Genomic DNA, 13,181 nt, shown 5'->3' with positions numbered 1-13,181 from the left:
GGCCTTCATGGGCCCTAGTGAAGAGAGGAAGCGGCGGCCAGGTGGTGGTGCATGCCCCCCCAAGCCGAATCAGTATTGGACTAGGGTTGGGGGGCCGGCCCCCTTTCCTTCTCTTCTACCCCACCTTCCCTCCTTCTCCTAGAGGGAGTAGGAAAGGGGGGGGCGAATCCTACTTGGACCAGGAGTCCAAGTAGGACTTCCCCCATGGCGCCCCCCTTGGGCCGGTCACCTCTCCTCCCCCCTTTATATACGTGGGAGGGGGCACCCCAAAGGCATACGTAGTCTTCTCTTAGCCGTGTGCGGTGCCCCCCTCCACAGTTACACACCTCGGTCATATCATTGTAGTGCTTAGGCGAAGCCCTATGCCGGTAACTTCATCATCACTGTCGCCATGGCGTCGGGCCGACGGAACTCTCCCTCGTCCTCAACTGGATCAATAGATCAAGGGATGTCATCGAGCTGAATGTGTGCTGAACACGGATGCACCGTACGTTCGGTGCTTGGATCGGTTGGATCGCGAAGACGTTCGACTACATCAACTGCATTACTAAACGCCTCTGTTTTCAGTCTACGAGGGTTCGCGGACACACTCTCCCCGCTCGTTGCTATGCATCTCCTAGATAGATCTTACGTGATCATAGGTAAAACATTTGAAATACTGCGTTCCCCAACAACTCTCCCCCTCTCATTGATATGCATCTCCTAGATAGATTTTGCGTGAGCGTAGGATTTTTTTTGAATGCTATGTTCCCTAACAGTTATGATCAACACTACTAGGTTGAATACTTCTACCCAGTTAGTAACATAATCAAGAACAACCAAAATATGTGTATACCCATTGGAGGATAGAAAAGGTCCCATATAATCAAATCCCCAAACATCGAATGGTTCAATAATAGGTGAATAATCCATAGGCATTTCCCGACGTCTACTGATATTACCATTTCTTTGACATTCATCACAAGACAAGACAAACTTACGAGCATCCTTGAAAAGAGTAGGCTAATAAAAACCAGATTGTAATACCTTGTGTGTAGTTCTATCTCCAACGTGGTGTCCTCCATAAGCTTCGGAGTGACACTTGCGTAGGATTTGTTCCTATTCATGCTCAGGTACACAACTTGTAATAACACCATCTACTCCTTCTTTATAAAGGTGTGGGTCATCTCAAAAGTAATGTCTTAAATCGTAGATAAACTTTTTCTTTTGTTGGTATGAGAAACTATATGGTATAAATTTAGCAATAATGTAATTAGCATAATCAGCATAGCATCGAGTGCTACGAGAAGCATTTATGACAGCTAATTGTTCATCATGAAAGCTATCATTAATAGGTAATGGGTTATCAAGAATATTTTCTAACCTAGACAAGTTGCCTGCTACGGGGTTCTCAACTCCGATTCTATCAATAATATGTAAATCAAATTCTTGCAGCAAGAGAACCCATCTAATAAGTCTAGGTTTAGTATCTTTCTTTTCCATAAGATATTTAATAGCAGCATGATCGGTGTGAATAGTTACTTTAGAATCAACAATATAAGATCTGAACTTGTCACAAGCAAATGCAACTGCTTAAAAATTCTTTTTCAGTAGTAGCATAATTTCTTTGAGCACTTTCTAGAGTTTTACTAGCATACTAGATAACATTTAATTTGTTAGCAACTCTTTGACCTAGAACATTACCACCAGCATAATCACTAGCATCACACATAATTTCAAAGGGTAGGTTCCAATCAGGTGGTTGAACAATTGGTGCAGAGATTAAGGCTTTCTTAAGTATTTCAAATGCTTCTACACAATCATCATCAAAAACTAATGGAACATCTTTTTTCCAAGAGATAAGTAAGAGGCCTAGAAATTTTAGAGAATTCCTTAATAGATCTCATATAGAAACCAACATGACCAAGGAAACTTCTTATACCTTTAATATCTTTAGGACACGACAGTTTTTCAGTAACATCAGCTTTAGCTTTATCCACTTCAATACCTCTTTCAGAGATTTTATGCCCCAAGACAATACCTTCATTAACCATAAAGTGGCACTTCCCCCAATTCACGACAAGATTAGTTTCTTCACATCTCTGCAAAACTCGATCAAGGTTGCTCAAGCAATCATCAAAAGAAGTTCCATAAACGGAGAAATCATTCATGAAAACCTCAACAATCTTTTCACAGAAGTGAGAGAATATAATAGTCATACATCTTTGAAAGGTAGCAGGTGCATTGGATAAACCAAAAGGCATACGCCTATAAGCAAAAGTACCAAAAGGGCATGTAAAAGTAGTTTTTTGTTGATCCTCTTGTGACACATGTATGTGAGAAAAACCAGAGTAACCATCTAGAAAGCAAAAGTATGTATGTTTTGATAGTCTTTCTAGCATTTGATCAATAAAAGGTAGAGGATAGTGATCTTTCCTAGTAACTTTATTTAATTTTATAAAATCAATTACCATTTTATAACCTGTAACAATTCTTTATGGGATTAATTCATTTTTATCATTAGGAACAACCGTAAGACCTCCCTTCTTAGGGAAACAATGAATAGGAGTTACCCATCTACTATCAGCAATAGGATAAATTATACCTACTACTAGAAGCTTTAATATTTCATTTGTTACCACCTATTTCATCTTTGGATTCAACCGTCGCTGGTGATCAACAACTGGTTTAGCATCAGGTTCCATGTTAATTTTGTGCTGACATAGAGTTGGACTAATGCCCTTAAGATCATCCAGACTATATCCAATATCGGCATGGTGCTTCCTCAGAGTTTTCAATAATTTCTTTTCTTCATGCTCTGAAAGGTTAGCACTAATAATAATAACAGGATATATCTTCTTTTCACCAAGATAAGCATATTTCAGAGTGACAGGCAATTGTTTAAGATCGAACAAAGGATCACTCTTGGGTGGTAGAGGATCTCCAAGAGTCTCAATAGGCAAATTGTTTTTCAAAACAGGCATTTGCTTAAAGAAATCTCATCTAATTCTTTGTTTTTCATTCATGAACATATCATTTCCATGGTCTATCAAATATTGTTCTAAAGGGTCTATAGGAGGCACGACAATAGAAGCGAGACCAATACTTTCATCTGTACTAGGAAATTCCTTATCATGGGGTTGTGTACGAAATTTGGAGAAGTTAAACTCATGAGGCACATCCCCGAAACTTACACTAACAGTTTATTTCTCACAATCTATCTTAGCATTAACAGTGTTCAAGAAACGTCTACCAAATATAATGGAACGAAGAACTAGAAAATCAGTAGGGTATTTTATTTTCCCACACAAGACTTCAACATCTCTAATAATCCCAATTGGTGAGATAGTATCTCTATTCACAAGCTTAATAGTAACATCAATATCTTCTATTTCTGCAGGTGAAATATCATTCACAATTTCTTGATACAAAGTAAAAGGAATTGCACTCACACTAGAACCCAAATCACAAAAGCCATGATAGCAATGATCTCCTATCTTAACAGAAACAACAGGCATGCCAACAATAGGTCTATGTTTATCTTTATCATCGGGTTTAACAATTCTAGCAGCTTCGTCACAGAAATAAATAACATGCCCATCAATATCATCGACCAAGAGATCCTTAACAATAGCAATACTAGGTTCAACTTTAATTTGTTCAGGGTGTGTAGGTGCTCTAGTATAACTCTTATGAACAACAGCTGAAGCTTTAGCATGTTCTTTATTCTAATAGGAAAAGGTGGTTTCTCAATGTAAGTAGTAGGAATAACTGGATCAACATTTTAAGTAATGGTTTCTTATTCAGCTTTAATAGGTTCTACTACTTTAACTTCAATGGGAGGATTATATTTAAACCACTTCCCCTAAGGGAGATCAACATGAGTAGCAAATGATTCACAGAAAGAAGCTACTATCTCAGATTCAAGTCCATATTTAGTGCTAAATTCACGAAAAGCATCGGTATCCATAGAAGATATAACACCATCAAACTTAATGTTTATACTTGACTCCTTAACTTGGTCGAGCTCCCAACATTCAGAGTTGTGTTTAATTCTTTCCAATAAATCCCATTTTAATTCAATAATCTTCTTTATAAAAGAACCAGTACAAGAAGTATCGAGCATGGATTGATCATTACTTGAAAGCCGACCATAAAAATTCTGAATAATAATTTCTGTTGAGAGCTCATGATTGGGGCATGAATAGAACATTGACTTAAGCCTCCCCAAATCTGTAGCGATACTTTCACCTTCATGAGGCCAAAAATTATATATATAATTCCGATCACGATGAACTAGATGCATAGGATAAAACTTCTGATGAAATTCCAATTTCAATCGGTTGTAGTTCCAAGCTCCAATATCATTACATAGCCTATACCATGTCAACGCCTTTCCCTTTAAAGATAAAGGGAACACCTTCTTCTTGACTTCATCCTCGGGCAAACCTGCAAGCTTAAATAATCTACAAACTTCATCCACATAGATTAGATGCATATCGAGATGTAGTGTTCCGTCTCCTACATAAGGATTAGCTAGCAGTTTCTCCATCATACCCGAAGGAATTTCATAATAAATATTTTTAGTAGGTTCAGTAGGTTGAGGAGCAACTTCTTGCTCTACCGGTCAAGGTGGAAAATACCCCGAACAAACCCCTCAAAAGATGATTGTCCATAGTGACAAGTGAGTGTAAATTTCAACATGTAATATAAATTTTTCCTTACCAAAGACGCTTTAGTCCCCAGCAACATCATCAGAAAAGAGTCTTGATGACCCACAAGTATAGGGGGTCAATCATAGTCCTTTCTATAAGTAAGAGTGTCAAACCCAACGAGGAGCGGAAGGAAATGACAAGCGGTTTTTAGCAATGTATTTTCTGCAGGCACTAAAATTATCTATAACAGATAGTTTTGTGATAAGATAATTCGTAATGGGTAACAAGTTAGAAGTGTAACAAAAGTGCAGCAAGGTGGCCCAATCCTTTCTGTATCAAAGGATAATCCTAGACAAACTCTTATATAAAGCAAAGCACTCCCAAGGACACATGGGAATTATCGCCAAGTTAGTTTTCATCATGCTCATATGATTCACGTTCATTACTTTGATAATTTGATATGTGGGTGGACCAGTGCATGGGTGTTGTAATTACTTGGATAGGCCTCCCACTTATGATTAACCCCTCTCGCAAGCATCTGCAACTACGAAAGAATAATTAAGATAAATCTAACCATAGCATGAAAATGTGGATCCAAATCAGCTTCCTGTGAAGCAGCGCATAAACTAGGGTTTAAGCTTCTGTCACTCTAGCAACCCATCACCTACTTATTACTTCCCAATGCCTTCCCCTAGACCCAAATCATGGTGAAGTGTCATGTAGTCAACATTCACATAACACCACTAGAGGAAAGACAACATACATCTCGTCAAAATATCGAACGAATACTAAAATTCACATGGTTACATATAACAAGACTTCTCCCATGTCGTAAGGAACAAACATAACTACTCACAAAGCATATTCATGTTGAAGATCAGAGGGGTATTGAATATCATTAAGAATCTGAACATATGATCATCCACCGAATAAACCAACTAGCATCAACTACAAGGAGGGAAGTTTATGATGACGTTGGCTTCGATTTCCCCCTCTAGGAGGGAAGTTTCCCCGGCAGAACAGCTCCGCCGGAGCCCTAGATTGCTTCTCAGGTTCCGCCTCGAGGCCGCGACGCTTTGTCCTGAAAGCTTCCTTATGATTTTTTTCCAGGTTAAAAGCCTCCATATAGCACAAGATTGTAGCGAACCGACCCGAATGGATCAAGTCTCTGTGCTTAAGTGTCATCCCTGGATCGGTATGCTGACACACACAGTACTCGTGGATTTATAACAGAGGTAAATCACATGTAAAAGTAATGTAAATACTATTACCTCAATCCAAATAGCGGAAGTAACAAGGTTGTGGATTCCCATCAACACCGACGGCAAAGTTGAGTGTAGAAATCGTAACCCTAACGTATCACTTACTCGTCGTAAGATAATCCTGCAACATGAGACGTTGCAGCCACAAAGGGTCAGTACATTGAATGTACTGGCAAATTCACACCATAGAGATTGATGAACAATGGCTATCACTACATGCATATTTGGCTGGTGGAAAAGCTCTATGGTTTTAAGGTTTTTGCGAAAAGCCAATTTTTTCTACTACAAAGGAATACATTTTAATTTACTATCATGGTGGTTGTTAAACATTGAGAATGGTTGACATCATTCTCAATCCCAATTAAGTAACATCATTAAAACCCAAAAATATTCATTTAAAGTAACGTGATGAGATTCACATGATAATCCAAGTACTAGATACTCAAGACGTCCATAACCGGGGACACGGCTAATCATGATTAGTTTATACACACTGCAGAGGTTTGCGCACTTTTCCCCACAAGACTCGATCGCCTCCATTTGGTTTCTCGCACTACATGGTGTTTGAGAAGACGGATGACCGAGATATAGTCTTTCAGAAGTGCTAGCACCTTACGATCGGGTAGACCGTACCACCTACATCCCCTACATCTGCTAGTCTACCACTATAAGAGTTTGCACAACTTAGTCAACTATGCTAGAGCCCATAATAGCTTGTGGCTGCACACGGAAGTTTCTAGCATGAAAAATCTTATGATCCCTTTGAGCCTGGGTGGCGGTCCATAAAAAAACAGGCAATCCTGGTCTACCCAGGTGCCTAGACAGGCAATCCTGGAATAACCAGGTACCTCAATCCACCCAGATGTGTGTTTAAGTTGCCACCTTAAGTAAACCATTAAGTAACAATCTCGCATCTGTCATGAATACTATCAAAAACCCAATCCACGTCTACGAGCATAGCATGGCAATGTAAGCATAACGTAAAAGTAACTCCCAAGGGTTTGTTAGTAAGCGGGTAATTGGTTCCTACCTCATCAACTACTTCCCAACCCACAATTTATCCAGATCCAAACCATGCAATGTTTGGGGATTGGAACTAATGCATAAAAACTGGGTGTTAAAGGAATATGATCAAAGTGTGAACTTGCCTGCAATGTTGATGAAGATGATTCGCACTCAAAACTCTTGATAGCTCTACTCGTCACACTCCGGTCAATCTATCATAAGCAAGCAATAGTAACCACACATAAGAAATCACTCAAAGATCAGAAAGAACGAAGAAGACGATTCGGAAAACTTCAAAACCAAGCAAATAACTCATGCAACATAAAACAATTTCTAACAGCACCAAAATTATGTGAATTTGGCCTTATTATAATGTTTAGGTCAAGAGCTTCGATTTGTAAAAAGAATCAACTCAAACGGAGCTATGGAACTCAAGTTATTATCAAACGAAGTTTGAATTCAAATCTGGTCTAATTCAAATTTTAAACTTTTCAAAAACATGTTTGAGTTGTATTAATGGATAGAGGAGATCGTAACGAAGATGTGAGCGTTGGTTTCGTTGGATTTGGATAAACGGTTGAAAAGTTGTAGAGGTTTGAAGCAAAGGGACTAATCTGTAAAAGAAATACTACAAAGAGGTCCCTGTGTAAAACTAACAGAAAAAGAAAAGGATAAAATGTGAACGTTCGCTAACTAGTTCTTAAACAGAGAACGTTCTCTAAATAGATCTAACTAAAAAAACTAAACCGTTTTTTTACGAAAACCGAACCCTAAAATAAACCGGCGAACCAGGCGGAATTATTACCGGTTCACCGCGGTTTCGACGCCGGCGGCGGTTTTTTTTTCGTGGCGGTTGGAGTCCGGCGAGGACGGCAGATCGACGGCAAGCGGGGCGGCAGCACGGGACGACGGGGAGCGGCGCGGGGCGGAGCGGCGAAGTGCAGCGGCAGCGGCGGCGCGGCTTCGGCCGGATGCGGGAGGCGCGGCGAGAGGCGGGGAAGAGGAGAGAGGGCGGCGCGGGGCTGCGGCTTTATAGGGGGGGGAGGTAGCCTTGGAGGAGGGGCAGAGGAGGAGGCCGGAGGCGGCACGGCCTCCCATGGCGACGCGGCGGCGTGCAGGAGACGAACTCCTGCGGGAGCTCGGGGACGGGGCGACGTGGGCTAGGCCACGGCCTGTTGGGCCGGCTGGCCCGGCGGGAAGTGTTTTTTTTTAAAAAAATTCGAGACAAATAAAATAATAAAACGAGATAATTAAAAATATTATATAGGCATATAATATATCAAAATTTTCAGAAAAAGATTTTCTATAACCTGAACATTTTTCTAGAATTAAAGAAAATACACACAAATTCAGATAAATCAAAGAGTGCTACTGGTCTATTAAAATCCAACAAAAATCATTTTTAAAATACCAAAATGATTTCAAATTAATTTTTCTCCAATTTTCTATTGTAGGGAATCATGTTACCCTAATTTCCATATATTTTGTTTTTGGAGAAAAACAATTTGAAAAAAAAACTGAAATAACTCCAAATTGAAAATAAATTCAAAAGAACTTTGAATTTAATTCTTTGAAACTCCCAACTCATATTTCATATAACTTGAAGAAGTCCTTTTATCTTCTCTAGTGAAAATCATTGAGTTGCATAAAGTTTTAGAATTGGAAATATTTTCCCAAATGAAATTCAAATATTTTCAACACCCCTTGTCATTTAAATAATGGAAGAAGTCATGTCATCTTCTCTCCAGGGTTTCGTGATGAAAAGTATTTGAATTCACGGAGAGCATAAATGCAAAATGAAAGTTTGGGAAAGTCCTTTTATTCCCTCTCATTTAACTTTCAAAAGTTTCGAATTCACTCACTTTCAGACAATCAATCAAACAATCAATCAATTCTATCTAATTATTATAACATTCCAAAATTTAGAATTTTGGGATGTTACAAAGATGGGAACCAGACACCTGCCAAGGGGCGCACAAGCCCTAGGGCCACGCCCTGGGGGTAGGGCACCCCCCAGGCTTGTGGCCACCTGGTGGGCCCCCCTCTGGTATTTCTTTGACCAATATTTTTTATGTATTCCAAAACAATTCTCCGTAAATTTTTAGGACTTCTGGAGTTGTGCCGAATATGTCTCTCTAATTTGCTCCTTTTCTGTCCATAATTCCAACTGCCGGCATTGGCCCTCTTCATGTAAACCTTGTAAAATAAGAGAGAAAATGCATAAGTATCATACCATAATGTGTAATAACAGCACATAATGCAATAAATATCAACATAAAAGCATGATGCAAAATGGACGTATCACCCCTATCTTTCTATTTATGTGACTAAGACTTCTTCCCTATAAATATGCCTTGAGTGTCAGCAATCATTGAAGAGTATATGATGGTTGAGTATGTGAACTTGCTAACCAAAGCTCTTACATAGACTCTTTCTGAAAATATGATGGATTGTGATTGTTTCAATGAGTGAGAACATAGTTTGTTAGTTTCCAATAAAGTTTATGTTTCATACTTTAGCTTGTGAATGAATTGTTACTCTAGCAGGAGAAGTCTTATGGTGATATATTGTTGTTATGATAATTACCATGATACTTCCATGTCCATATTTTATTTTTATCGACATCCCTCTCTCTAAACATGTGGTTATGATTATTGATTTCAGCTTTCGCTTGAGAAAAAGAGAGGTCTAATCGAGGGAGTTGACTCGTCCATTTTGCATCATGTTTTTATGTTGACATTTATTGCATTAGGGACTGTTATTTCACTTTAAGATACAATTCCTATGCCTTTTCTCTCTTATTTTGCAAGTTTCACATGAAGAAGGAGACTACCGGCAGCTGGAATTCTGGACCGAAAAGGGCTATACCGGAGGCACTTTTTTTGAACAACTCCAAATGAGCTGAAAATTAATGGAGAATTATTTTGGAATATATAAAAATTATTGGTGAAAGAATTACCAGAGGGGGACCCACCAAGCAGCCACAAGCCTGGGGACGCACGCTACCCCCCTAGGCGCACCCCCGAGCTTGTGGCAACCTTGGCAGGCCTCAGGGCCCATCTTCTCCTATATGGTGCCATTTAACCTAGAAAAAGAAGAAGAAAGGTTTCAGGATGAAGTGCCGCTGTCTCAATGTGGAACCTAGGCAGGAGCACTTTTGCTCTCCGGCGAAGAGATTTTTTCGGGGAAACTTCCCTCGAGGAGGGGAAAATCAAAGCCACCGTCATCACCAATGACCCTCTCATTTTGGGAGGACCAATCTTCATCAACATCTTCACCAGCACCATCTCATCTCAAACTCTAGTTCATCTCTTGTATTCAATCTTTGTCTCAAACCTCAGATTGGTACATGTGGGTTGCTAGTAGGGTTGATTACATCTTGTAGTTGATGCTAGTTGGTTTATTTGGTGGAACATTATATGTTCATATCCTTGACGCTATTCAATACCCCTCTGATCTTGAGCATTAATATGAATTATGAGTAGTTACTTTTGTTCTTGAGGACATGTGAGAAGTCTTGTCATAAGTAATCATGTGAATTTGGTATTCGTTCGATATTTTGATGATGTGTATGTTGTTGCTTCCTTTAGTGGTGTTGTGTGAACGTTGACTAAATGACATTTCACCATCTTTGGGCCTAAGTAAAGGCATTGTGGAGTAGTTATTAGATGTCAGATTCCTAGAGTGACAGACGCTTAAACCCTAGTTTATGCGCTATTCCGTAAGGGGCTGATTTGGATCCACATGTTTCATGCTAAAGTTAGATTTATCTTAATTCTTCTTTCATAGTTGTGGATGCTTGCAAGAGGGGGTAATAATAAGTGGGAGGCTTGTTCAAGTAAGAACAACACCCAAGCACCGGTTCACCCACATATCAAATTATCAAAGTAACGAACGCGAATCAAGCAAACATGATGAAAGTGCCTAGATGAAATTCCCGTGTGTCCTCAAGAACGCTTTGCTTATTATAAGAGACTGTTCTGTCCTGTCCTTTGCTAGAAAAAGGATTGGGCTACCTTTCTGCACCTTTTTACTGTTCCTACTCGTTACAAATTACCTTGTTATCAAACTATCTGTTGCCGAGAATTTCAGTGCTTGCAGAAAATACCTTGCTGAAAACTGCTTGTCATTTCCTTCTGGTCCTCGTTGGGTTCGACACTCTTACTTATTGAAAGGACTATGATTGATCCCCTACACTTGTGGGTCATCATTAGATAATGACCAAACAGACGAGTAGTCGTGAGAGGATGAAGAAGATGACGGTGATGATGAGGTGGAGGAGGAATGGTCGAATGAGGAGGACGACGATGAGGACGTCAATGACAATGCTGATGACAGCAAAGATGAAAAGCCAACAGTCAGGGGCAAGAAGTGTCCTCACCAAGATGATGTCGCAGGGCCATCAAACAACAACAACAACAACAAATTAAGCAGACTGTACATCTATGTTGTCGTTCGCTCATACTGATTTGTTATCTTTGTTTCCCCTATCAATCTCATCACAAAACGGTTAGCAATATGTATTTGACAATGATCGCTTACATTATCGCCCACAGTTGGTTTCTTCAATTGGGTCCCTTGTTGAGCACGCAATTCACAACAAAAAATCATATGCACGGTCTAGAATTATCACACAAAATTCTGATTTTTTTGGCAAAGACAGTGGGGAAGGCCCCCACTGTAACTCTCATTTTCATTTATAAAAGGGATAATTACATATGGATGTTCATGGTAGATAAAAAGTGGGAAAATAAAATAGATAGTCTACAAATTATCTAGACAACTTTGCATGCCCTCCTTCAACCCAGGTTTTGCCTTCTTTATGATCATGCTGAAGTGTTCCTCGAAAGTAGCTATACAATATGCCATGTTCTTGATTTTATAGTCAAAGATTATGCTATTTTTGTGCTACCATAAACTCCAGCATCCAGCAATCAGACAATCTTTGAAACAACCATAAGTATTTTGATTCCTACCCTCCAGGAGCATCTCTATAAGGTTATAATCAGTGTCCCATTGGTACCCAATGTTCATCCAGAAATTTTGGCTGAAATCACAACTAAAAAAGAGGTGCATTAGATGTTCGTTAGGTTCATCATCACATAACACACACTTACTTGTCTCAATGTAGAAATTCTTCCTGTTAAGTAGGTCTCTGGTGTTTAATCTATCTTATAACAGAAGCCAGAAGAAGAATTTCTGCTTGGGGAGTGAACATGATTTCCATATCCATTGGTAAGGTTTAGGGGCATCAGCAGGGTTTCCCATAAGTTCAATATATATACTCTTATTAGAGTGCTTAGTGCCACCCCAATAAAATTTCCATGAGTCTGGCATTTGCTGCTTATCTCTACTGTTGATCAGCTCTCTGAGATTGTTACTCTATTGAACAGCAATGGAAGACATAGGCAGGTGAAACAAATCATAAAAGTCATTGTCCTCCATGTTGCTGGCAGATGCAAGGGTGATGTCAACATTTTTTGCATAGGAGTATAGATGAACCATTGTTTGGGTAAGTGTATGGGAGCACCATTTATCTGACCATAGCTTAATTGTATTACCATTCCCAGGATAGCATATAGTCATGTCTTTGAAGTCCTGCAAGATAGAACAACTGTCTCTCCACCAAAAGGATCCCACCTTGGTAGGGAAACTATGTATCTCATCATTGCCATAGTAATTGTTCCAGTTAAGGTTAACCCAAGGAATATCATGCTTATTAAAAAACTTGAAAAGAAATATAGTAAGCAGAGTTTTGTTTTGTATTCTCAGATCTAGCACTCCCAGGCCCCCTGCTTTTTTTGGCAGACATACATTATCCCATTTAACAAGACAATTTCCTTTTTTATTGATATCTTTGCCATACCAAAGAAAATTTCTACCAGATTTTTCAAAGTGGTCCAGTATGGTGAAAGGTACTCGGATGCAACACATGGCAAAGATTGGAAGAGCAGCAACTATGGACTTGAGATGAACAAGTCTCCTAGAGTATGACATCATGGAAGAAATGCTAGATAGCCTGTGATCAAGCCTTGATACCATGGGCATCAAATCGGATACTTTTGGCCTAGTTGATCCCACAGGTAAACCAAGATATGTGAAAGGCATGGCTTCTTTTTTACAGTTAAAGGCATTAGCCAGTTCCTGAGCTTTATCATCGGGGATATTGATTGGCACCACAGAGGATTTACTGTAGTTTACTACAAGCCCTGTGAATTTGGAAAAATTGTCAAGGATCTCAATAAAATTCCTAATTTGTTCCTCATTAGCAGGCAGGATA

Source organism: Triticum dicoccoides, chromosome 1A (genome assembly GCF_002162155.2).
Source record: "Triticum dicoccoides isolate Atlit2015 ecotype Zavitan chromosome 1A, WEW_v2.0, whole genome shotgun sequence".
In the NCBI taxonomy this organism is placed as follows: Eukaryota; Viridiplantae; Streptophyta; class Magnoliopsida; order Poales; family Poaceae; genus Triticum; species Triticum dicoccoides.
Note: the sequence above shows the minus strand (reverse complement) of the source record.